At 46.0% G+C, this 27,083-nt stretch overlaps 1 protein-coding gene across 5 annotated transcripts in view; it reads left to right on the forward strand.

Moving 5' to 3' along the window:
• CHD2 (chromodomain helicase DNA binding protein 2) overlaps nt 1-27,083 on the forward strand; it is a 100,460-nt gene that overhangs the window by 16,040 nt on the left and 57,337 nt on the right. For all 5 annotated transcript variants that reach the window (XM_032446886.1, XM_032446881.1, XM_032446880.1 and 2 more), the window contains exons 3-7: nt 4,642-4,729; nt 11,522-11,713; nt 20,461-20,560; nt 24,717-24,789; nt 25,439-25,515. The gene's annotated coding sequence lies outside the window, so the exon portion shown is untranslated. The remainder of the gene's footprint in view (nt 1-4,641; nt 4,730-11,521; nt 11,714-20,460; nt 20,561-24,716; nt 24,790-25,438; nt 25,516-27,083) is intronic.

Raw genomic sequence — 27,083 nt, forward strand, 5'->3', positions numbered from 1 at the left:
TTGCTTCTGCTCAGGCAAAGGCTCCCCAAGACAGTGCTGTGCCCCATGGGTTGGGACTGTGGTAGGTAGTGTGGGTATCCAGGTCTCTCTTTGCTCCCATGTCCCTTCATTAGTATCTTTGCCAAGTATCTATTGATTTCAGGAACACTAAACACAGTCCCTAAAACACATTTGTTGCTTTATGTCTTCAGAGTACTCAACAAGCATTAGCAAATTAATCTTTCTAATGTGGCTTGTAAAATAGATAAATATTATTCTTGCTTTGTAGCCAGAGAAATGAAAACAAGGAGATAGAGCAGCTCCATCAAGTGAACCTAGGAAGCTGTGTTAAGGCCAGAAGTAGTGACGAATTCTGACTTTTGATGGCAGTCTGTGCTGCCACAGGCAGATGTACGTGTGGCATCCTTTTCTAGAGGAATTAACAGCAGAGACCTCATTTGTCATCGTGCTGCTATGCCGAGATGGAGCATGAATTCTAATTTCTAGCTTTGCAATCCACGTGGACTTCACCAAGTCTGGAGCTGCCAGAAGGGAGTAAGCAGAGCGCGATCCCTATTCTCAGCATCACTTTATTGTAGATGCTCAGCTGCATTTACAGGTGCCACAAGATTTAGAAAATGAAATACTGTGAGACAGCCTCTTCTTTTACAGCCACTTCATTTACAGCTGCCAAGTAAATTGGATTTTGAAGAGGCATGTGAATTTAGGATGCTTCTTTCCATCAAACCCCCAAACCTCCCAGAACCGATGAGCCTAATAAGCTGCCTTCCTACTGATACTCTGGGCAGTTTTGCTTGTTCTCATCTGTAATCTGGTTGGAGGGAAGGTGAACTATGGAGGCAGGAGAGTACCCTGGATTTGAAAACCAAAGAAGCTTCCTATTAGTGTTGTCAGTTTGAGCTAAAATTTCTCTATAGAGTTTGTAGCTGCCAGCACTGTGGGTGGAAATTATTTGCCTTACTTTTGCATGCCCGTGTTTTGAATAACGTAAGTCTTAATAAGAAAAAAAAAAAAAAAATACAGCCCAAGAGCTTGACATAATTTTGCCCAGTTTGATGCTCAAAAGTTCTTTTGTTCTTTGTGCTGTTCCTGTTGTTTTACATAGAGAAGTGGGGCTGCACAGGCAGCTGCAGAGAAGAGGATTAAATTCAGGAGTGAGCACCTGAAGTGAGGTGATGTGTTTTGTACTGACGTTCCATTAGCTCCTACAACGCTGTCTGGCTGACACCTGTTCATTAGCCACATACATCCCAAACCAATTGCCCACGTAGCTTTATCCCAGTGGTGCCATATACAGAGCAGGAGAGATCTGGAATTCAAGCTATCCCCTCAATAGGAGATATGATTAGGGAGGCTGGTCCATCAATATTTCACTGCATCTCTGCCCTGCAACAGAAGTGGCTGTGGGATGTTTCTCTGTAGCTCTTGAGCTTCTCCAACTTATCTCCTTGACAACTTTAAGCAAAGGTTATTTTGGAACAGAAGCTGTCAAGAAATGACTCCAAGTTTTCTTGTTAAAACATGTTGGCTCGGCAGCACCATCTTCTGTTCTGCCCTTTGAACAGCCTTGGAAGCACTCACGAAGTGAGTGCTGTTTTGGGTAGCTCAGGACAAACGGAGAGTTTGAAAAGGATGGAGTTAATGTTTTCTATGCTGGGAGTCTGAACCATAGAGCTGACACGGGAGGTGTGGGTGCAGGTCTGCAGAGGAGGAGGACGGCAGGGCTGTAGCACACAGCTGCTGTGGGCACAGTGCTGGCAGCACAGCAGAGAGAAAGAAAGTGAAAGAGACCACATGCAGACCCAGACTCTGAGTCTGAGGCTTGCAGAGAAGTCGGTAGGTCTCATCTATGTGTTCCCAGTGCTTACAAGCTCTGTTGCCTTTATCTTTGCAGTATCAAGCTTGTTATCTCACCGTATTAATATATATGTACATAAGTGCCTACATGTGTTACTATAGCATATCTATATATCTATATATATATACATATGAGAGAGAATATCAATATTTTACTTCTGCTTTAGAGTGCTGTTGCAGGCCATAAGTAATTAATATATGAGCGACTCAGATCCTCGCATGGCAATCCCCACACAGGAGAGAAGTGTTCCTATAAAAAATACAACAAAGGCCTTAAATCTAAACCACAACAGCTTCCTTGTCAGAGACACTCAGTGGCAGGAGCCTGCAACACAACCATCAAGCCAGTTCTCTATCCAGAACAGAACAATGTGGGAAATACTTGGCCAGCAGCCACAGCTCTCATGAGCAGCTGCTGCTACATTTTTTGGTCAGGATTAAGTTCCTTTCAATTATAGAAAGCCTTGTGATCACCTGCTAGGAGGTTTTCAGCAGTTCGGGTGGCCGAGGGAGTGTATACAGCTATATTTAACACTAACCCCGTTGTGTTGCCAGCACCATCACATTTGTAGAGAGCTCTGCAGACATTCCCTGAGTAAGTGCTTAAATAGAGATTCCTTCTTCCTTTACAGCTTGATACGAGTGGAATTTTTTAAGATCCCTATAAATCCTCATTTACTTTGGAGAGAATTTAAAGGAACTGAGGAGATGGAATAAAACAGACATCGCATTGTGCATCCCTTTGTTGCTGCTGCATTGCTCGGGCTGTGCCAGAAGGGGGCTGAGCACTGCAGCTTTTGGTGCTGTCCCACCCTTCGCTTCCCACAGCGAAGCAAGCATCAAAAAGCCACAGCATAGAACGCAGCATGGAAACCCAGAGCCCCTCGTGTGGAAAACTCTGGGGGAGAAAAAGAGGAAGAAGGAGATGCCCCATTGCTGGAGGTGCTCAAGGCCAGGATGGATGGTGCCCTGGGCAGCCTGAGCTGGTGGGTGCTATCCAGCCCATGGCAGTGGGTTGGAGCACAGTGATCCTTAAGGTCTCTTCCAACCCAAGCCCTTCTGTGATTCTGATATGACAAGATCCTGTTTTGAGAAGTGGTTAAGGCCAGAGGATGCACAGTTTCACATGGCTCCCAGTGATCTTATGTAAATGAACCCAAGCAGCCTGAGCACACAGGTGGTCATTAATGCTCAGCACTGCCATTCCTTGCTGGTTGTCACCAGAGTCCTCCATCATCAGGAAAGTGACAAGTTGGCATTGAGATGTGGCCTCCAGAGTGTCTGCACTCACAATTCCCTGTGCCTGGCTGCTTTCGCTTGTGTGTCTCCTTCCTTTCCATCCATGTTTGAATGAGACACGGAGGGACTGGTGACATTTGGATGCCACAGACCAATTGATGCTATTCTGCACATTTGCTAGTCACATCCCATCAGCACCATGGCACCATCACACAGGATGTGCTGTAGTGAAAGAGGGACAGAGAGCGAAGGGGCCAGAGGACAACATCAGCAAAAGGGAAGCCTTTGGGGACAGCAGCGAGTGAAGGGCTTGGCAGCTTTGGGAAGTGGCTTCTAAGGAGGAGGTTTGGCACATCATCTTCTGGTAGTGTGTCTGGCAGGCGAGCCACAGCTATCGTTTGGCTTGGGGGGGTGCTGTGATTTGGTTGTCTTTTAAAAAAGAAATTGGAAAGTGGCTAATGCCAATTTTTAAGCATCTGAATAACTGAAGCTTCATAGCGCTTTCCAAAGGGCTGCCAGAAGGCTGTTCTCGAAGGAATTCATTTTGCCTAATTAAATATCTCTGTAGAGCTCTCCAAGTATCAAACCAAAACATCAACATGCAGCAGACTGATAGGAGCCACAATGGAGCCTGGCACTGTGAGCTGATGGGCGGACAGATGGAGCTGATGGAGGAGTGAGAGGACAAACCTCCCTTTCTACCTCTGCCCCACATAACCCATTTCTTCCCCCGTCTTAGTTCACCCAACTGTAAAATGTCTAGAAAATACTCGTTATGGCACAGATTTACCCAGAGGGAAGCTGGTTGTGGTCACAGAGCGTGAGGCAAAGGCTTTGTGTGAGCTGAGAGCTTTGTGCTTTTTGGATGGGCTTCTGATGAGCAGGGGCAGTAGCCCTGGAAGATTGCATCTCTCTCTGCACTGCAGCAAGGCAGCACTCAGTGCTTGCAAACCCCAACCATCCAGGCCTATCAGTGTGTGCCCAAGGCTGGCTCTCAGTCTCTGGGTTTCGTTGCATGTTGCACAGCAGAGCTCTGAGCTCCGGAGCCAGAGGGCATCCACAGAGTCCTGCCCTGGCACATCCTCTTCTTGGGTTTCCACCTCACTCAAAACACCAGGAATTTCTGCTTTCAGCTTTCTGCAGCTGCCATGTCCTTTGGAATTCAAGTGCCTATGGAGTGCATACCTCATGTTACAGCCCCCATTTGCTGCTGTCAGCTCCTTTCTATTGAAGCATAGTGTTTACATACATTGCTCTGTTTTTGCAAGCCACAGAGATTTTTTTTAATGCTCGGAAAGCAGATGTTTTAAAACTATTTCTTACCATAACCTTCCATTTTATAAAACCCCTACCAGCCCTTACAGATGAGGTTAAACAAAAAGAAGTGGAAAATAGCAAAGGCCTCAGAAGGTATAAATAGAAGTTGAAATCTCAGGTGCAGCCAATTGCTGTGTTATAATATGTCTGTTAAGTACCATCTCAATTATTTCTCAGACCATTCTGTTTGCTGGCTTTACCTATAATAAGCATTTTCTCTATTTATAGGAGACTCTTCTACACTGTGCAAATGCTGGGTGTGATTCCACAAGGTGAAAGCCGTCAGAATGCTGGTTACCTTGCAGCAGACAATAAGGTAATCCTGGGGTTTCTTGGGGGGGCTCTTTTAGCAAAGCAACAGATGCTGAGATGAACGTTTGCACGCTGGATGCTTTCCATTGACAGGAATAAGTTTTTTGTCAGTGCTGGAAGTGTCCCAGGGGCTCAGGGTGATGTTAGACAGGAGGGGGAGCTCTCTCTGCACCAACTGCTGGGGAAGCACTGCTCTCTTCAGGCGGAAGTGCAGGGAAAAAGCCACGCTCACCATTTTGCTCCTTTGTGTGTTTTCTCATCTGCCTGCAGGAGTTTTGCAGGCCGTTCTGACTGCAGTGATTTAGGCTGGTACATTCATAGCGATGTTATAGATAAACGTAGCAGTAATACAAGCTTCTGTGCAAGGTGTGGTTCAAGAAGAAACATAACCTGCTTCAATCCAGCAGCTTGGTTGTTTCAGAGAGCACCTTTGTTTCTCACTTGCAGCAGTATTGCTGCTTACTTTTCAGCCTCTATCACTCCCTTTTGTCCAACGACAAAACACCATACATCCAAACACACACACTCACCCAAAAGCCCCAACGATGCGAACCAATCCAGAAGCTAAAGGCATCATTTACTCCTCAGCGAGTTTTTACTGCATTCCTCGCTTCTGTTTGTTAATTTAATCGTTTCTTTCCCCGGTTATTCCCTGTTTTGCAGCAGAGCAAAGGGCCCGGGGCTGTGCAGCCGGCAGGTGGCAGCCGCTCGTTTCCAGCGGGGCCGGAGCGGTTCCCGTTGCGGATCGCACTCACTGGGATGGGTGAGCGGAGCTGGAGGAGCCGAGCTCTGTTTGCTCGCTAATTTTGCGCTTCATTTCATTCTGTCCATTTGAATATCAGATGTAGTTTAATTCTCCTGGCTGTTAACACGCTGTGCGAGTAGGGCGGATTAGCAGCCCTTGCACTTGAATTCCCAATTACCTTTTTTTTTTTTTTGGTATTAACTCATAAGGCGGAATTACTTTCCACTTTACTGCAGCGGACAAAATATGTGGCAAAGACATGTTTCCTTTTTGCACACTGTGTTGACTTTGGCTGGATTACAGCTGCGACCTCAGTCTCTGTATACATAGGTATGTAATAGAGGATTTGTGAGAGGTGACAGGAGAAAAGCACAGCCAGACAAGCAGAAGGTCCTTTCTTCTCTTCTGCTCTTTGTCCTCCCCACCTTCTCATGCCCAGCCAACACAGGGTTGCTAGATGGACATTATATGTGTTTAGGAGAGAAATATGCATATTTTAGCATATTTCCCCAGTACAGACAACTGGGACACATTTCTCCATGAGTAGAAAGTAAAGCCCATTTTCCTGCAAATCTGTGTCCTTTGTAACTGGATTCCACTGCAGCCATCCCAGCTCCCTGCCCACCCACACTAGGCAAGCAGGATGTGTTGTTAACTGTGCAGTAATTGTCAGCCAAAGCACACGCGGGCTGGGGGAGCAGCAGGATAGCAGATGGGAGCACTCACAGCTTCCTCACCCCCTGCTCAAGGATGGGATTTGGGGGAGAAAGGCAGAAACTTCTGGTGGGTTCGTGCACCTTTCAGACATGGCTGGGGTTGGAGGTCAAAGCGCTGCAGGGAGGCAATGGCAGATGGTGCAGCACGACGTTTCCATGGGGAAGCAAGACAGCAGGACTGAGCCCAATACAGCAGGACTGAGCCAAGCTGAGCCGGTTACTCTCATGTGATTTTGCTAAATGTCCACTTTCTGCATCTCCTAAACATCCTCCCCAAGTCTGCAGCTGCAGCTACCAGCACAGCAAACAGGCTCCTATTGGTTGCAGGCTGTAGCTGTTTCTGCATTTGGCTGTTTTCAGGCTAACACAGAAATACAGAAAATGTATAAATACGGAAAGCAGAAATGCAGTTGGGTGAGTGAAAGAGCTGGCGGTGTCTCTCCTGAAGTTCCTCTTCATGTATTTCCTCAATGTCTTCCTGCCCCCCTTGGCTGTCAAACCTTACCCAGCATGAAGGAAATGAAGATCACACTGTGGCGGCCATGCTCTTTCTTCCCCCACTGCTGCTTTTGCAAGCTCAGCACAGAGGGACCAGGGGGCCCCTTGTTATGAAGGGCCTGAAACTGCAGCTTGACAAACATCCCTTGACATGCTGGGGGCTGGCACCCGGCCTGGCCCAAAGCCCTGTTTCACTGTCACCCAAAGCTACTCCCCTGCCCAGCAACCTGCAAGGCCACACAAGCGCTGCTGCCAGCTCTCTCTCATGGGTCTGTACCCAATTAAAATGACTATTAACTATGGCTCTCATTAGTAAGATTGACAACAACAACTTTTAATCATGCTCTTGGCTTGCGGAAGAGGTGGAGGAGGGAACAGCTCACTTTTCCATTTACCACGGATACGCTCTTAAAAAAGCAACTACAAAAATTCCCTGCAAGTAATTTGAGTGCAGTGCAGCTGGGCTTTAAAATTCAAGGTTTAGGCCCAAGAAGGACAAAAAAGTGTTTTAAATGCCCCTTTTTCTCTCCCTTGCCAGATGAATTTGAGTGAGGATCAGGTTCAGTCAAGATGATTTTCCACAATGACGTTTGTATTTCTGCCAGGACTGAATTGTTACATCCCATTTACAGTGGTGGGGGTAGAGTAGAGGCGCTAACATGGCTTCACCCCCCCCCACAGCACCGCTGCTAAAGACACACATAGAGCTGGTCTTGGCAGCTTACCCAGGGCTATTGGGAAATAACTGGCAGCTCTAAAAATAAGCTGGGGGAGAGCAAGCTGCTTGCACCGAGTAGGTGCAGCATTGCTGCTTGCTGCACTACAGTGCCAGGGCTTCTCCAACATCAGTGACACAGGATGGGGTTAATAGCTCAAGATGTACTGGGAATTGCTGGCCTGATTTATGAATGCCTTTATCTGATATACCAGGTACATGACTGGGAGAGGAAAAACCAGCTGAACTAGAATGGCCCTGTGTAGCCAAGGGTGGGGTTGATCAAAGTGCAAAGACCAAACACAGCCAATCTGTGCTGTGTCCCTCTATCCCTGTATCAGTCCCTGGGAGCTGTGCTCCCTAAGGACACTGTCCCTCTTTTGCCTCCTGCTGAGATGCTCGTTGTGCCACAAACCACACGTGAGCCCTTCCCGCAGGAAGCCCAGTGCAGGCTGTGACAGTTCTGCTCTGTGCCTGGATGCAGCAGGGCTGGCACTGCAGGAAGCAGCCTCGCACTGAACAACTCACGGTGCCTTCAGCTGGGGGCAACAACGCTATCTTGATTTTGAAAAGAAACCCAGGCTAAAACTTCGAGCAAAGCTAACCTGTCTGTTTGCAATGGAGGGATCTGCAGAAATCAGGAAGCATTGAGGCTTGCTCAAACAAAAATGCTCGCTCAAACCGCAACAACTGAAGGGGAATTTAAGAAAGCCAGGGGTTTTTAACAAGAATTTGCTCTTTTTACACAATGTGAGTTTCTCCAAGCAAGCAGGACAGCATGAGAGGAAACGTGAGGGCTGCTCAGGGGTCTCTGTAGGCAATGCAGAGCCAAAAAGCAGAGCACTGTGGGCTTCACAAGAGCTGGAAAAATGAATTCAAAATGAATATTCCAGTGGATTCCTACACTGTGTGGAAGAGTGAGAGTGAGATTCTTTAAACTCAGAACGCGTTAAGGTGGAAGTCCACAGGTAGCCATGCCAGCTCATCCAGCCCCTTTGGCACATCCACCATGGCAGTGTCCACCCTGGCTGCAGGAAACGTGGTTACTCAGTCACTTGCTGCATTTGGGCTTCCCCTTGTGACAACAACATCTGCTATGTGGAAACCCAGACTGCATTAGCTAGGTTAGAAAAAAAGCCATGACACATCTGTGTCCAGCTCCCTTGTGCATGGTTACTGAACTTAAACCCTTTTGCTGTCTTGCAGAGCATGGCCTCAGCAGTGCAGCAGAAAACACCAGCAGCTCCACAGGGACAGAAGCACAGGGCTACAGCTTAACTCCAGCTTCAGATGCCGGCACGTAGATCTCTTCCGAGCCCAAGATGAGCTTTCACCCACAATACACATTTGTGGTTCTTTCAGAGGTCTTTGTAGCAACATTATGCAGTGCTGGAAGGTTTTGTTTCATTTCTCTGTACAGCTGTAAAGGGCTTCTCGGAAACCAGAGATCGTTGCATTTGACTTGAGTTTGCTTATCTGCCAGAGGCTGTTTCAAGTTACTCTTTGCAGCCATATTAAATGAATCCCGAGGTGAGAAGGAGGCAGCAACAACAAGCGCTCTTTATCCTTGTTTAGAAGTCACTGCTTCTAATTATGTTCCCTCCTTATAATCATTAATATCAAGAACTACAAAATGAGGTCAACCTCTATTAAATGTAATGACTTTGCCTGCAGAGTTGACAATGAAAGCAGCTTCACAGTAAAGGTTTCCATTTAGGGGGAAGCTTCTGTTTCAACCCAGTACAGTGGCTTCATTTTTCACATGCTGGTTATAACAAAACACAGAGACCAGGGTTGAGATTTTAATCAGCAAAAAACCCAAGAAAAACAAAAGAGGAAAATCGGAACGTGCAAATTGGGAACACAAGAAGACAGGTTGCTGCAGGTCTGGCAAGAAAAGCCTTAATCTGCAGAGATGACTGAGAGCTGCATCCTTGAACCAACCCGGGGTCATCATGAGCGACAGCTGCATGCAGTGAGAGGATAGCAAGAGCAGCAGGTTTGCCTCATTTACCTGTAGATAACTGGGAATTCCCTGCACCTGGTTCCCTATAGGTGCCCCCAACAAGCACATAGCATTGTTCAGCCTGGAGAAGAGAAGGTTGTGGCGTGACCTCATTGCAGCCTTTCAATACCTGAAGGGAACCTACACCCAGGAGGGGAGTGAACTCTTCAAAAGGGCTGACAATAGCAGGACAAGGGGAAATGGATCCAAGTTGAAGGAGGGAAGATTTAGGTTGGATGTTAGGGGTAAGTTCTTTACTAGGAGAGTGGTTAGGCCCTGGAACAGGCTGCCCAGGGAGGTTGTGGATGCCTCGTCCTTGGAGGTCTTGAAAGCCAGGTTGGATGGGGCCCTGGGCAACCTGATCTAGTAAAGGTGTATGTTTGGTGGCCCTGCCAGGCAGGGGGGTTGGAACTATGTGATCCTTGAGGTCCCTTCCAACTCGGGTCATTCTGTGATTCTGTGATATGTGCCGTTTCTTGTGGTGGTGAAATGAAACTTGGTATGGATACAGGAACTCATTTTGAGATGTGAAAGACCACTGGCTGCATAGCAGCACTGCTGCCTTCCTGGTAGGGGAGTGCAGTCCTGTCCCAGTGGTAAGTTTGCAATCTCTAATGTATGATTTTCACCCAGCAGTATTATGCAGTTTAAGTGGGGTGCATAGTGTTATCACAGCTATTTGCATGGTTCTTTAGTTTGGCTTTAAGGAAGGTAGGTACAGGGCTGCCTTAAGAAACTGGCCTCTTTTTCACTTGAAACTGGAAGTAAAGATGGCTGTGCTTTTTCAGAGCAGCTGGTAAAAGCCTTATGATTGGGGAAGCAAGCTTGTGCTTTCCTTAAGGGCTCCCTACAGCTGCTGAGGCAGGGTATCATTGTGGCATCAGCTCCTGGCTGCTGCTAACTGCACCATGCATGGGTTCCTATCTCTTAGGCTGTGCTGAAAGCAGCTCTACTGTGTCTCCTTGTTGCTGCTCGCCTCTCTGCTTTCCATTTCTACCACTGCAGTCTGCTGAAATACCATGCAAACGCTCCCTGCCTTATTAATGCCCCAGCGTGCTGCTGACGCACTGCAGACCAACCTTCCCTGTGAAAGGGGATTCTCGCCCTTTAAGAAAAAGCCCGCAGTAATTTTCCATTGCCCTGCTCGCTCTTGCCTACGTGGCAAGAATTGTTTGCGGAGGCCGGAGTGCAGCGAGAGCTGATCCTGCTGCGTTGCCTGGGCGCCCGCCTCCCTGCTTGGGGTTGGGATTCTGTCCTCGTGCTGAGGGTGGGTGACAAATGCTGCCCTTCCAAAGCAGCCTCTGGGGTTGGAAACACCAAGAGCCTACCCAAGTTGTGATAATAATAGATTGGGTTTATCGCCTGCGATGATTTCTCTGCCTTTGCGCAAAGAATTGCCTTGTTAAAATGAGGTTCTGTGGTCTGTTTGCCATTGCAATAGTTGCTTCTGCAAAGCAGTGTGTCACATCACAGAAATCATACCAGCAATCTTAAATCCCCCTGCTTCTCTTGTTCTCATTTAATAAATGAGATGGATGTTAGCTGCTCTGCAGCCTGCTAAACAGATTTGCTGGGCAGCCCCTGGGGTTCCACTGAGTGAGTCCCTGCCGCAGTCTGTAGATGGCTGTGAGATGCCTGAAATATGTGCAGTGCTACTGGCAGGCTGTGCAGCAATGGGGAGGGCTGCCTCTACGTGCTTTATCTGCCTGCTGATGCGGGGAGAGCGCAACAATCATCACTGTGGTGGCTCAGGGATCATTTATTTGTGTGAGGCTGGGTCTTTCTATGGGTAGCACAGCTCTGTGTGCTTCTAACTGCCCACATTGGTGAGGTTTACCTCCTGTGTTGGGAATGACCAAGCACCCAGATGCTCTGGACTGAGCTGCCACATCCTGAGCTCACACTTGCCCTCATGGGTAACTTTGCTGTTAGAAACAGCAGCGTACCCACTGTGTGCTGCCCGTCCCTCTGCTCAGTGAGCTTTCTGCCTTGTCTCATCTGTCCTCGGATTGTGAAAAACTTCAGCTGCTTCCTCTGAGCAGCCTTAGCCAAGCTTGGTATGAGTTTGGCCTTTGAGAAGTAATCATTAGTAATGGCTGTTTTCCTTTTTGCTGTAGGTCTGGGCTCAGGAATTTTCCAGCTAACCCAGCAGCCTGCAAAGGGGGCCCCTCGCTAACACTGGTTTGGCCCCATTCTGCATCAGCTCCGATGTGCTGCCGCTGCTGGACTTTGCTTGGCACAGTGCAACGCAGAGGATCAGGTCTGCCAGGAGCAGGGCTCGCCTCTTGTTGGAGCAGTCAGGAATGTGGGTGAGTCACTGCCTTGACTGAGGAATGAAACCTTAGATGCTGGTTTCTTAAAACTTTGTTTGCTTTCAGAACTGTAGCGACTTTGAAGGCAGCACACATTCCCGGGGCTCCTCTGCCTCTCAGTCGTAACATCAGCTTTCATATTAATCATTTCTCTATCTTTTAGAATCACGCAGGAGGGAATACTCATTTTTGCATGCTCTCAGAAGTCTGTAGGATCCCATAGACTATCTAGGTCAGAGCATGCAAAACCACCTGGTATTGCCCATCCATCTCTGAAGCACAGCCTTGATACCGTAGTCCTGCCAACTTCTATCCCCAGCAGTCAGGGCTCGTGTTCTGTACAAGCGCTGCAGCAGGAACTGCTCAGGGTTCTTCCACAGCAATGTGACTAATTAAAGCCGTATCAATTTCCACGTGACACTGGAATGGCCTTTGAGGGTGATTTGTTTAAGGAAGATGAGAAAAACAGAGGAGAGAATGCGCAGGAGAAACAACAGAACACAGCAGGGTCTTCCAACTTTTGTAGCTTTCAACTGTTTAATTAAGCTTAGGGACCTGTGGCCATTTTGTGAATAGTTTATCTGATTTCAAAAGGTTTGGATACCTCAGGAGACGCTGCTACCTTTGAAAATAAGGCTTTTCATGTGGATGCTGCAGTATGAGCTTAGGTTCTTCCTGTTATGTTTGCAAAATGGAACAAGACATTAAAATATTCCTCAAACATAACTGGCACCATTTTCCTTCACGAGTTTTTGATATCTAAACCTGACCGTATTTTATTTATCTAATAGATACTTCCATTATCTATTTATTGCTGTTTTGCTTTTTACAATTTATGATTACCAGTTATTCCCAAGTACTCTCTATTTATATGTATTCGGTAGCAAGCATGGACTGCTGTGACCATGTAATTATATCAAAATGAATTTGGGTTTCTTTTGTTGCAAAACATTCTAGGGCTGCAGATAGAGACTGAATGTACGATAAGCTCCGAGCATTGAGATTACAAGAAAAACTATCTACGAAATCCTACAGATTAAGGTCATGCATGAGTTACTAATTCTCCCTCCTGTGAGGTTTGATTGCAAGATATAGTCAGCTCCCACTGACTTCTTAAAATGATATGGCTTGAAAAATTGACCAGATTCTGTCCAATTTGCTTTGCTGCTGGAAGTGTCAGAGAAATAAGAAGCTGTGAGGAAAGAAAGAAGCGTAGACCAAGAGAGGGTCAAAATCCCTGCTGGCCAGCAGCTTGAGAGCAAAGGAAATCACTAAGACTCCTCTTTTTTTTTCCTGTTTTCCCCTATCAGAACTTGATCTGCTGCAGAATCACAGTGCTCACAGCAGTGTTTTTGGGGCTGGGACTAAGGCTCCATTGTGCCAGAATCCGCATCCTTCCAAGAGGTGCGAGAGCAGAGCAAATATGGAGGACAGAATAGGGGTGATAAGTGCAGAATGTGCTTTCCTACCTCAGTTTGCTATTATCTATGTTTGGTCAACACATTTCCCTGTGATCCATGCAGCAGAGGGTAGCACTGGGCTCATTGAATTAAAGAAAGTGTTTTTATTTGTTATATCTAAGTATATTTGAAAGGTGCCAAACTGGATATCCCTCTTGCTTGTAGGTTTTGTTTGCTTGGTGTTCATTTGCAGTGCTCCATGTGGCTTTGTGCTTGCTTACCTCCTGCTACACCTTGAAGCAACATGCCACAAAGCCCTGGCTTGCTAGAAGTTAAAATGGGATTATTCTCCATGGGCCAGCCCTATGGGAACAACTTAGAGGAACTCATTTTGCCAAATGAGTGAGGTGTATCTTTACAGGGAGCAAAGCCCTGTGTCTTTAATGGTTGAACATCAGTCAGCTGCACATGTATCCCTCTTGGAAATAACCTGTGGCCATAACAGTCTCATTCTGCTGGAGCCATTATTAGTCTCTCCCTTTCTTCATGATGCCTGTAACTAGGGCACGCTGCTGCCTGGCTGCACATCCCGAGGGAGCCTGGTGGTGTTTGTGCAAATGTGATTGGGCTACAAAAGGGGTGGAGAAATGCAGTTCTCTCTGCAAGATATATTTAGTGAATGCAGCTGTGGGAGGCAACAGGAACAAGAGAGCTCTTGTACTGCCAGGGCTCAGAGCTTGCAAGCCTAAATCTGCTATTTGCTTTGCAATACGTTTCTTCTCTTCTACAGCATTTATTTGAATGTAGATTTGCACTTCAGTGTAGGCAGAGCACTTCCTGGAGCTTAGAAATGAGATGTCACAGTGCCAGCCCTGTTAGCTGCTTCTGCAGGCTCTGTACTTTTTCCTGGGCAGGAAGGGAGATTTGACCTCATTTAATGTTGGAGAGACTAGTGTTGTAGAAATAGGTGTGTCGTATATGCTGTGGCTCTTGCTTGAAGTGGAAGCAGCTCTGCAGCACGAGGATGGCCTCTCCCCAGCAGCAGGTGGGGAGCTTAGGGCATTTCGTGGCACCATATAAATACTCCTGGTCTTCCTGGTTTCCCTGACAGTCTGATCCGATATTCTCTTGTACGTCATGGAATACTTAGCGCAAAAATAGTTCTGCTGACCTGCCAGGTCAAGTGGGAGCCTGCTGCCCTTAGGTGCCCAGGCATGTTGCTGGAGGGAAGGGCTGGGAAATGAACCGTTGTTGTTGTTGTTTGCTTTGTTCTAATGCAGTGGGGGTAAAAAAAAAAAAGTAATCAGGATGAGTGCATGGAGGACTGCATCTGGGCACAGGGGATTATGAAGACATATGTTTAAGAGGGAGCCAGGTTGCATCACTGCTGTCCCATTCACTGCATGCACACAGGAGAGGCTGTGTAGGAAATGCAGTGCATCCCCCATAGGGCGGCACAGATCTGGAAACGCATCCAGCTTTATAAGAACTAGTGTGCTTTAGTGCAGTGGTCGGTTACACCTCGGAAGCATTCAGCCAAGCACTGACGATGGCGGCTGCGAACAAAGTGGGGCAGCGCTTTCAGCCCCTCATCTCCACGAGCCCGTGTCTGAAGCTCGAGTCTCCCCGCAGTGAAGCGGTTAAGTCCTTGACTAATTGGCTCCGAGAGCTCCAGCCCTTCGCAGCAGATGACTGCGGGCGGAGGAGCTGCTCCCTTCCCCCATCAACAACAACCACTGCGCCGAGAAACCCAACACCGAGCGGCCCCGGCCCGCAGTGCCCCGCGGCGGGGCGTCGTCCCGCAGCACTCGGGGGTGGAGTTGGTCAAGCTGGGGTTGTGCAGAAGGTTCTGTTTGCACCACCCCTCTACAGCTGAGTGCACGGAGAGAAAAATAATAGCGAACACAAAAGAAAGTGATGTTCGCGGCCTCCTGCGGGACGCTGTGAGGCTATCCAGGAGGAGGGGGGCTGAGCCGCCGCCATTTTGTGGAGAGGAGGCGGGAGGAGCCATGTTGTGCTCCTTGGTGTGGTACCAGACAACCGCCCTCCTTTAGTGCAAAGGATTCTAGATTCAGACTTAATATTTAAATAAATAAATAAAAGTATAAATTAAAGACAAGAAGTAAGGACAATAGTTGTTTTTTTCTCAGGGATTAAGTGAGCAGAATAAGTCTTCTCAGGAGGCTGCAAAGATGGCGGAGGTGTAATGTGGCTCACTGTGTGCCCAGTGACAGCAGGAGATGCAGTGTCTGTACACAGTGTGGGGCCAGGCTGAATTGTGCAGGGAGATGAGGTGTTTCAGCCAGAGGAAAGGGGTGTTTTTATGCAGGATTTGGCTCTGGTAGGAGAAGGTGGCTGTACACAAAACAGCGGTGCTTTTTGATGCGGCTCCCAGGTGTTGAGATAGATAGTTTTGATCTGAAAAACTCAGGCTGGCTGCAGCTGTCAGAACTACGTGTTTGATCAGGAGAATGTGGAGATTTTGTCAGGAACGTGGCCAGACAGACTCCCCTCCAGCCAACAATCCTTAGAGTAAAAAACAGCGTTTCTATCGTGGGCCTTCAGTGTCTGACTTTGCTTTCTCTGCTCCCAGATCTTTCCCTTTCAAAGTGCATTATACAGCTGGTTTGTTTAAGGAGACTGTGGGAGAGGGAGCGTTAATGCTGGCATTTGGGAATACAAGAGAGATTGCCGCATGTGATTTTCGGTTTTGTGTCATTGTTATCTGGTTTCAGACTCAGGAAAAGCTGCTCATTTATTTTTCATGCCGCTGTATTTTTATCCTGGCTTCCTAACGAGGCAGAACTTATGAAGCAGTGCTGTTGGAGGCCTTCAGCTTTTGAACCGATGTTTCCAGCAAATTCAAGTGAAGTTTGTGGGTAGCTGTGGGTTACAGAGGCAAATCAGTGCTTCCACTGAAGAACTACAGAACGTGTGCAAGGGCTCGTTTCTTTGCTGTCATTGCTTCCCAGGCCATCAGCTTCTGGTCAGTGATGTGTGGCACGGAAATACTCCAGCCCTGCTCAGGACAGGGGGTGATGAGCTGAGATTATTGGGGAGAGGAAGGACCTGTACGTAGTGCTGGGATTTAGTCATAAAGAAAGCCAAGGGTCAGATTCTTCCAAATTAACTGTAGTTCACTTTTGCAAGGTGCCTGATTCCCTGTCCATGCCACTAACAGAGTGTTTCATGGAGCTCTGGTACAAAGCTGATGTATGTTTCTGGTTTGTTTTTGTAAGGCTGCATTATTAGGATAAAGAATATAGTAATTTTGATTGCTTTTCCAGTATATACTAATACACTTTTCTGAACCTCTCAGTTAGGTTCTGTTTTCTCCTAAGCGTAATTCCATTTTAGCATCACTTGAATAGACTTTCTGCATTTAAACAATTGATCTTCAACTTCATTTTTTGTTCCAGTTTTCATTGCTTTTGAGTGTGTGTATGTATATAAAGACAGTCCTTTATTAATATTTTAAACGTGAGTTTTTGTTCAAGCAGTAAAAGTTCTGTCTCCAAATATTCATTATCAGGACTTGGTTTCTTAGCCAGCAGCGCAATATTTTAATAATTGGAGTTAAAAAAAAACCCACACAGAAGTCAGTTATTAAAATCCCAGTGTTTCAATTTTGCTCGTTATGATTCTGAATTATTCAAGCATTTCACTTAATTTCCTGCGCGTACGCACTTGTATTCCCCATACGTTTCCCTCCTCAAAGTGCTCTGGAATCTTGTTTGTTTCCTTGTTTGCTCTTACTTGATATTCTCCCAGTTTATTCCAGATCCTTAGGACAACATTCCTAAGTGCTTGAGTTCTGGGCTGGGTATGGCCCTGCTAACAGCCAGTGCGTAGCAAATGGACTGTAGGAAGAAAATACAAAACCTCGTGGGTAACATCAGTCTGACACAGGAGCTATTTCTGGGAAGGTGACATTCTAATCCAAGCATGTCCCTGTATTGCTACATCAACAATGGCTTTTACTCCTCACCTAAATAGTGTTGACAAATACAAGGGAGTTTGTTTTGAGCTACGAATGCAACAAGTTTTCCTTTCTATATATACAATGTGTTGTCGTGCTGGTTGTCTGTGAAATTTAAAAGGTTTGCTTGTCCAACTTCAGAGAAAAGCACAATTCCTTTTACTGCATGTGGCAATTTGCTGAACGATGCATCATTTTAGCAACTATTATATTGTAATCAATAAGATGCCCTGTGGTGCTACCTGTGCAGAAGAGAAAGGAATGGAGATTGTGATGGAAACAGGCTGTTACTAACTTGTTCGACTTGCTTGAAAGAAGAATCTTGGTTCTGTATTGTATTTTTAGAGGCCTGGGCTGTTTTTTATTCTAGAGTAGCTGTAACTTATCTTGTTCTGAGTGAAATTCATTGCGTTTGTAAGGGTAGCATGGAGCCCTCCTGGCTCTGAAACCACAACGAGACTGATCAAGATAAACACCTTTTGTTACGTTTGTCATATAAACCTTCATAAATCTCCCTTAACTAGAATAAAAATTGAGATTTAGTAAAAAATAAGGATTAAATCTTACAGTTTTTTTTTCTTCCCTCGATTTTTAATTTATAAACACAAATCCGTACTGCTTTCCCTGTTCTCGTACTGTTTCTTAAGCGCTGAAACAACCAAGGGTTGCTGATTGGTGGTTGAAGAAAACAAATTGGAGGGGTGAATAGAGAAATGATTTGCAGGCTGTATTTCCAACCAGAATGGTAAGATAACGAATTCTGATTGAAGTTCTGCATTTTAAACCCTACCAATCTGTCTGACTTTTGCATAACTCCCCCTTCTCAAGTATTTTAAGTTTCCAAAGCAGTGAACAGCATCAGCACAGAGAAGTTAAAGCGTGTAACTCAAGTGATACAACCTGACTGCGCATCCTGTAGCTGTTGGTGTTAAAGGTCCTGGGAATGGCCACAGCGGTTCCTGGTTTGCTTTCAAAGGTGATGTCAGTAATAAGCAAAGTTGCATCATTCTCCTTCACGTCCGGATACTTGTCAGCACTTGTACCAATTCAGGTGTTGAAGTAGGTGCATGAAGGAGTTGATCAGTAGGTTTTTTTCTACCGTGTCCCACTCCTTTTCTAAAAGTTTGCCAAGCCAAGAGGAATAGTTTAATAGTTACCTAAGAACCAAAACTTGACAGACCAGATCATTCCATACGAGTAGCTGTGGTAGTGAGCCCCAGCAGCTCAATGTATAAACATCAAACCTCAAATTTCAAAGCTCCTTGATGAAAGGAGCTCTAGATTTCTCCAGGAGAATAGGTGTGTATTCTTTAGTTGACTCAATACAAAGCTCAGTGAGCACCTGGCGATTGTTACCTATTTTCTGTTTGCCTTATTGCTTATGGAATTCATGTGAAATGAAATGAGCTGGGCAGGTTCTTCTGGTGGTCTTAGATCTAAAATCTGGGCTCGGGCCACAAGATCATGTGTACAGAAACAATATCAACTCTTTGCATTGTGACCAGCTAATACCACAAACAGTACTGGTTCCATTTCTCACTTATAATATTATTTTAGTATCGATAACTTATTTCTCTTTGTGAACACGTGAAGAGCTGAATTGTGGTTAAAACAGCTTCATTTTGAATAAGCTGCAGAAAGTCCTGGAGTGAGGCACAGCAAACTGAAAGATTTATTTTCTTTACCATATGCTTGCGACAGTGAGGATAATTGGTTTCAAATTATTCTTGGTAATAAACCTTTCTCTTGCTGCTCCAAAGGTCCATCATTCTAAATGGGAGCACCATAAAAGTGCCAGCGAAACTGCCATATTAACCGAATCATGGTTTTCAGTGTTAAGTCATAGCAACAAAAAGGGTGTGTGCAGAAGTGCTGCGTGTAGATGTGTTTGCAGTTACTCGTTATGAGGTAGAATGAAAGTCTGAGCTTCAGTTTCAGTTCCAGACCTGTAGTAGAATGAATAGCATGAGCTGACTGCTGGAACTGTTGGTGCTGTCACTGCTCGCTGTGTGAAAGTAGCAAAAAGCTTCTGCTAGGATCAATATGCCGTAATAGTCTTTATGGTCACAGAGGGAAGTTGGTTCTGTGCTTAAAAGGACTTTGTCTCTATTTACCTTTCTGCTTATTGACATTATTCTATGTCAAAGTTTAGTCGAATCGATATCGGTCATTGTGAGAAGTCCTTAAATGAGAGCAGTGTAGATGCAGCTGTGTTCGCTCAGCCTGTGCACACTGCTGCACTGCTGTGGTTTGAATGGTGACTTACTAAGAAGAGAAAACATTGTTTCAGTAACGTGTTATATACAAATATAGAATGTAGGAATAGATTTAATTTGGGACAGAGTGACAATTTCTGTGAACACACTGGAGGAATTTAAATGCTCACCACAAAATAACTCATGTATCTGAAGGACTTTTGTTTGCTAATGACCTTCATGGAAGCTGGGGGGAAGGTTAAAAGCTCATACAATAAAATGGGGTGAGTATGGGAAGGTGAAGCTGAGTGCCTAAATTGGGAGCTGTAGCCACAGATGCGGTCTCAGAAAACATTTCCCATATTAGTAATGGAAACACTAAGTTGCCTCCTTACCATCTGACAAGTGGTTCATAAAACATGGCTGAAGTATTTGGTTTAATGATACACAAAGCCAGGAAAAGAAATCGCTGTCTAAAATAGAATAGAGCGTATAGAGGAAATTGCAGCTGCAGAGAAATGACGAATTTAGAAGGGATGAGTGGTGTAACCACAGAGGTGGTAGGAACAAGGATTTGGTGTTAATACAGAGCTGACCATGGGAGATGGAGGTGTGAGAAGGGAAAGTAGAGCTGTCCTTCTGTTCTGGTAGGAAAACAGAATGCAGACGATCTGCTGCTTTGAACATGGAGTTTGATGGGTGTAGTGACTGCTGAGTGGCTGTACTTACATTCCTCTACACACAGCTCACGACAAGCCAAGAAACAGCAGAATAAATGGATCCTTGTGCAAGTCTTTTTGGAGCTGCTTTTGGCCTTGGTGGCCAGGAAGCAAAAGAGCAGCACTGACTATAATTAATGAGGATATTAGATTTCCAGTAACTTTTTGTTTATGCTTAAAAGCAGTACAGTAATTGACTGTTAAAAACACATCTATCTGTAAAAGGTACAGGAATAAATTTATCTTTAAAGATGAATAATCTGTTCTATTAGATTAGCTGGGATGGGGGGAAAAAATCAGATAAGCAGGTCAGGTCTTGTTCAGTTCTGACTTAAAACCACTCTGGCTGGATCCATGCTATTCCTACCAAGAGCAGTTATGTCTTGAATGCTTGATCTCCTTCCATTTCACGTGGCTGTCACAAGTGATGGTACTTCATATGCTTTTCTAGATACGTCTTCTGGGAAGAAACAGCAGAAAGGCTGGAAGCTGAATATTGAGCTTCATGTCTTTGTGAAGACAGACCTCCCGCAGCGAGTGAAAACACCTGTGTAAGTAGCAGTGCTGTTGCTGTACTGTTGTCTACTTTGTGCCTCATCGTGGTTGCCTTTCCCTTCTCCTCACTGTTGGTATCTTTCCAAGGAGCACAGGCAGCACCTTTGCATGCAGTTACACATGCACAGTTCCACTGGGAGAAAGATTAGCTTTTGCTTTGCCAGAATCTGAATGGAAATGAAGTTGCAGAACAGGCTCCCTTCAGCAAACCAAAAATCCAGTTCTCCCTACAGGCCTTCCCCAAATGTTTCAGGTACTGCTGACTAAATTGCTGCCGTACCTGCTCACATTGCTATGTTTAAAACAAAAAAAAGGGAAGAATGGCTATTCTTCCTCTTTCTGCTATATCGTTGTGCTTTTAACAGAGTAAGCAGTCAAACAGGATCAATGCACACTAATCACACCGTGATTGCTGAAGGGTGTCAGTGTTAATTGTGTCGTTGTCACTTAGCTGGGTGTGCATCCTGCAATGTCCTCCTGCCCAGCTGCACGCTGACATCTGACATCGCAGGTGCTGGTGGACACACGGGGATGCTCCCATGCTCCTGGTATCTGGTTTCCATGGCAGTAGTCAAAATAGCAGACAGCGTCCTGGTGAGGTTGGCAGATGAGCCAGTTTCTATGGTGTTGGCTATAAAAAGCAGGGTACTGTGTTGTGTTTGGGTGCCTGCGGTGTTTTTTAGAGCAGCTAACGCAGACACAGCGATGCTGCAGGCAGGTGAGACTGTTCCTGCCGCTGTCTGCATGGATGGGCGTATGGAGCAGGTGGAGGCAGAGCAGGATTCGGGTTAAGGGAGAAACATATCTGTGGTATGTCATGAGGTCGGCCCCTGTGTGTTGATGGCTACAGGAAGGGCCCGAGCAGGCCGTCCTGCCTCAAGGACGAATGAGAGCAGCGCTTTGGGAGCGCCTGGGAGGATCGTTGGACCCGGTGTGTGAGGGGCGGCGCTCAGCTCAGCTCAGCGGGGCCGAGGCGGGTGGAGCCGGGGATGCCCCGTCCAGGTGGGGCTGGGGCTGTGCCGGGCGCTGCCGGCCGCGTCCCTGTCAGCCCAATGGAGAGAGGCGCTGCGCGCATGCGCCATCGAGGGCGGCCGGGGAGGGAGGGGGGGGGCCGCTGCTCGCCGTAGGTTGGGGGTAGGGGCGGCCCCGCCCCTTCCTCGCCGCAGTGAGTAGCGAGCGGGCGGCCATGTTGTGCGGGGGGGAGGGGAGGAAGGAGTTGAGAGGAGACGGGAGAGACTCCCTCACACACACGGCACAAGATGGCCGGGGAAGCAGCCGCCGCCGCCGCCCGGCTCCCGAGCGCTCTCCCAGCCGCTCGGAACAAGGGGGTCCGACGGGCGCTCCGGGCGCCGGGGCTCGGCGGTTACCTCGGGCCCGGCGCTGCGGGGGCTCTGAGGGCGACGGAGCGCGGTCGGGAGAGCCGCTGAAGGGCTGCGACGGGCGAAGGGCAATGGCGCCGGGCTGCTGAGCCCTGCCCGAGCCTCGCCCTCGGCGGGCGGGAGCGGAGCCGTCCTCAGGGCGCCGGCTGGGCGAGGACGGCAGCGGCGCCCCGTCCTCGGGGCCCTCGTCGGCCGGCAGCGGGCTGCGATCGCCGGTAAGTGGCCGAGCCGCCCCTCTCCTCATTGTCCTTTGTCCTTGGGAGGAAAAACAAAATGTCCTTGGAGCCGGGAGGGGGAGGGGGCCGCTGGAGCTCCCGCCGTCGTCCCCCCTCCCCCCCCGCCCCTCTCCCCGAGTGCAGCCCGGGGGACCCCGGCTCTTCTCCCCGAGCTCCTCCGGGCCGAGAGGAGACCGTGGGGCCGGGGGACCGCGGTATCGCAGACCGAGTCCCGCTCCGCGCCCTCCCCGCCATGTCTCGGGCTGCAGAGCGCTCCCCGCCCCCCGCGTGCGGGGCTGCCCCGGGGCCGGGGAACCGTGGACGGGGACGACGGCGGGCGGCAGCGAACGGGGGGCTGCGGGGCCGGACCGCTCCGTGCAGCGCCCAGCCGCCCTACGACTCTGCCGCAGCAACGAGAGCCCGGGGGGTGCAGACCGTGGCACGGCAGCAGTTACGTGTTCAACCCCGTCTGTTTAAAGAGTGTTTGCTGCCCGTCGCTGCTCGGGTCGGGGATATGTTTTCGTAGTTGATAAGAACAAAGACGCCATGTCCTTTTCTCTTAAAAATAAAACTTAGTGGGTTTTTTTTGTTTTTTTTTTTGGTGGGGTGTTGGCTTTTAACTCTTTCTAAACCAGCAAGAAAAAAAACAGGCTGCGGATGAGACAGCTTGGTACTTTATTGAGACAATGGATAGGAATATACCGCACTTGGAAAGCAGTTGTTCAGGTGTTGAACTTTAAAGAAAACTCCAACAATTACGGATGAGACGATTTTGCGATTTAAAGGGCAATACGAAAACTTCCAAACACGAGGAAAACAAAGATCGGCGGTGCCAAGTCTGTAGTTTAAAGTTGGCAAAACACTGCTGTTGTGATTTAGGCGACGGTAGGAGAAGAAAAGGTCTTTATTGAAATAGGAATTATGCGATATGGAGGCGAATGGGCTCCCGTGTGACAGTAGAAGCTTTTAAAAAGCATTTATTGGGTGACAGTTTTGTTCCTGCTGTTCAGCCTGTGCATTTTACGGGCAGCTTGCAGTCTTTTCTGTTTATGTAGCATTTCTATCGTTGTTTTGCTTGTTAATAATTTAGAAGTTGTCCAACACCTATTGCGAGACTTTAGAAAAATGCAAGTTTAAATGGAATGCCTGGGGTTGGTTTTGCGCTGGTTTATGTTCAGCAATGACCAATTTAGGGATAAAACTCTAATTCCAAATGTACGAGAAGTCACTGCAGCAAAAAAAGAAGGTAAATATTAAGAATGTGGGTTTAAATTGGGTATTGTGAGTAGCCATATTTATTGCATTCATCTGTTGGACGGGATTAGAAAAACTCCGTGCAGGTTTTAAATGCTGCAGTTGGAGGTAAAGCCACCTTCTCATTTTTTCCTCTGCAAACGTGAATCCATCGTTGCAACAATGAAAGCTGCCTTTATATACAGATGGAGATAGAAGTTGGAGCAGCCATTGGACTTGGATCACCTTTACGCAGGGTGCTTCGTACCTTTATTTTAGCTTTGGATTATATCTTTGGAATTCCAGCAACAGTTCTGCAGCGTGGAATAGGTTCTGCCATGCAGACTTTGCTGTACAGAAAGTTCCAGCTTTAGGCGGGGGGGCTGGATTTATTTTTTTCCTCCTTTTTGTATATGAGGGGATGTATTTTTCCAATAGCTTTGGTTTGTTTCTTTCAGCTGCTGAAGCCAAAATAGCAGCTCACTCTCACAATAAATAGCGATTTTAACCTATTTTGTTTAATAATTGTAGATTTTTACGTACATAGGATGTTGGTATTTTAATGAAGATCCTTAACGTAACGTGAAAACAATTTTTAAATTACCCACATACGAATGGAATTATTTCCAACTTCTTCCAGTGTATAAAGTAGTGCTGGTAAATGTAACCGCTGCAGAGTTACATGGTGGGGCTTCACACAAAAAGCGAGGGAAGTTGGCTGGAGGTGATGCAGACGTGGTGTAGGTTGTGTTGAGGAGCAGAATTTGGGATCTGATTAAAGGTCAGAGAGCTGAAGGCTTTAAAAGTGTATTCGAAAGGGTGCAAAAAGAACCTTATTTGGGGAAATCAGGTAACTCTTGACTTAGCTTTCGGGGAGGAGAATGACAGAAACCATTTCAGAACTTGCAGCGATAGCAAGTAATTTTAAACAACGTTGCATAGCCCACTTGGGGAGACTTTAATGTGGGATGAGTGCAGGGACTGAGAGTTGTTCTCCAATACAGAAGTTACTCCTAAGGAAGAACTCAACTGCTTAAACATTTGTTCTTTTAGTCAAAGCAATGGGAGACGGAGCAGATTCCAGCTCTTCATGCAGCAATAGAGATGGTGCGTGTTGTGTGTCAGTCACTTTTCATCTGGGTTTTTCTTCAGCCAAGTACATACACTCACCCGTACTTTTATTTTTAGAGTTGAGTTAGAAAGATATAGTTACTGCTATTGTAAGTTTTTCCGAACTTAATAATTATCTAAAGGCCAATATATTTCAAGCATCTTGTCCTAATTTTCTAAAGCCAAATGCTGAATGTTTGCTTGTTTTATTACAGGTAGAATTCCATGAACAATGCCTTATATTCCTGAATGGCTTCCAGAAGAATCGTTGGTACCTTATTTTCTTAGGTAAGAGTGGTTATAACTTGTGTTAGTACGTCCTGCTTTATTAGTGCTGTGGGGAAAAAATCCATTGAAGTTGGGAGGGACGTGTTTTATAAATGGTCTGGACTTGTTGCAGCGTTCTTGCTGCAGACATGGATAGAAATACATGACATACATGCCACCTCTCCTGGGTCACTTTAGCTTTTTTATGGTTATTTATGAAAGTGGATTGTGTATGTGTAAATACACACTTGTGTTGCATTTGAGGGAAATAGCAGTGTATTTGTATAAAGCTGCATGTGTCCCGTTTCACCTGTGAAATCATACATTCAGCTTCAAAAATAGTGTATTTTTTGTACTCGCAGTGTTTGTAGCATTAAAGTTCGGACACATGGTAACATCTGTATGTGACAGAAACAACTTGAGGCTTCAGGTATTTCTGCACAAAACCATTCTGCAGGATCTTCTTCATTTTTGGAGGCCTGAGTGTTAATGCTTGACAAATACAGATATTACCTTTTTGTGTTCTAGGTATGAGTTGTATGAATCGTAAGACACCTGACGTGTTTTCAAGTAGTTAATATTGGTCAAGAGCATTAAGACCATAAATAAAACCTGCGTGTGTCTTTCTACTCTGACAGACTTGTTTCTTTTGCTGTGTTTTTCTTTAAAGGCTGTTAATGGATACGGAGGATTCAGATGGCTGGTCAAGTAAAAACCTTGATCAGAGCTCAGTGCTGTGTGTGCCAGGTATGTTACACCATTGGCTTTTTGTTTTTAATTTTAGATGTGTGGGGTTTTTTTAATGCGAAATAAACACAGCGTGTTTAAGCTCAGACATCGTTGAATTTTCTTTTGAATCTCAGTGCATTTGAGAACTGCTGTTACGTGCTAAATAATGTTCATGTCTCTTCACTAATTTTCTAACGTTTTGATGTCATTCATAAGGCATTTTTTAAGAGTCCGAAATGAGCATAACTGAAATAAGGCTGTGCTTATGGGAGCTGCCACTCTTGTTAATGGCAACTAGTTTAATCAAACTTTAGAAATACTTAAATTGAAGGTATTGATTTATTACCAGGTGATGTGTGTGAGTTTTTACGTACTATTTTTACAGAAGAAACACAGAAATTCTCTTTTCAACATAATTTTACTCTTAAAAGCCTAAACCTAAATTCCACACTGAGAATAAAGAAAATCTGTCCTAGCAATATTAGTTTTCAGCATTTTAATATCTTATTATTATTATTACATTTTGAGGTTCTATGTTTAGAGACAGAGTAATGTGTTACTTTTGTGCCACACTTTCACCACTGTGTAATTAAAAGTTGGGAATCTTGTCTGTCTGTCTTAACTGGCTCCTTTTCACAGCTTACGATGCTGATGTCCTCCAATGTAAATTCGGGACCTCAGAGCTTAAATGCATCTACGTGGAGATATGTAGCAGAATTCTCAGAAATACTCCTGACAATTTGTTTTTAAATAAATACATAATTTACCCTGATCAGTTAAGAAGACCGGTCTTACAGACTTACCTTTGTGCAGCTATTCTCCTTGGCTTGGGTGAAGCTTCAGCCTGCTCGTATAGGACGAGTTCTATACCTCTTTTCATTAAGCATTTTAAAACTGTTTGTATTGTGATGAACTTTTAGCAGTAACTTGCTGCAGATGATAGGCAAGGTGGAAATGAGTTCATGTTTTCAGGTAATAGACACACACCGTGCACCGTGTCTGTGCTGCAACATAACACAGCTAATTAGAAACAAAAGGGCTTGTTCAGTGTATTGTGGACCTTCGTTGTGCATGTGCCTGAGAAGTTTGAGAAGTAGAAAGATGCAGTAGGAATGATCTGATGCCTTGAGAAGAACAGCAGAACATACTTGAAACCCTGTGTGAATCTTCACTTACGAGGGGCCAGAATTACCAGGCGTATTACAGTCTCTTATGTAGACTAAGCTGTGATTCACGTAAAAGCATATTCAGACCCTGGTGGTAATAATGGAACCAGTCAAAGTTGAGATTTGTGTCCTGAAATTATATATCCTTAAGCTACTGAAATCACTTTTAATTGACTTGCTTTTATAAAGTGCTTGTGAGCTGAGTCATCTTGACTGACCTGAGCATTTTAGAATGCATACAAAATTGAGCTCTTCAGTCTTAATTGTTTTATATACTTTGTATTCCATCACAGCGCTGTTCGTGCTGAATAGATAGTTACAATACAAACAGCTTTAAATGTCCTTTGTTGTTTTTGTGACCTCTTTGAAGCCTCTTTTATTTTATTTTATTGGTAGGAACAATGTGTTTTCATCTAGTAA

The sequence above is a fragment of the Coturnix japonica genome, chromosome 10 (genome assembly GCF_001577835.2).
Source record: "Coturnix japonica isolate 7356 chromosome 10, Coturnix japonica 2.1, whole genome shotgun sequence".
NCBI lineage: Eukaryota > Metazoa > Chordata > Aves > Galliformes > Phasianidae > Coturnix > Coturnix japonica.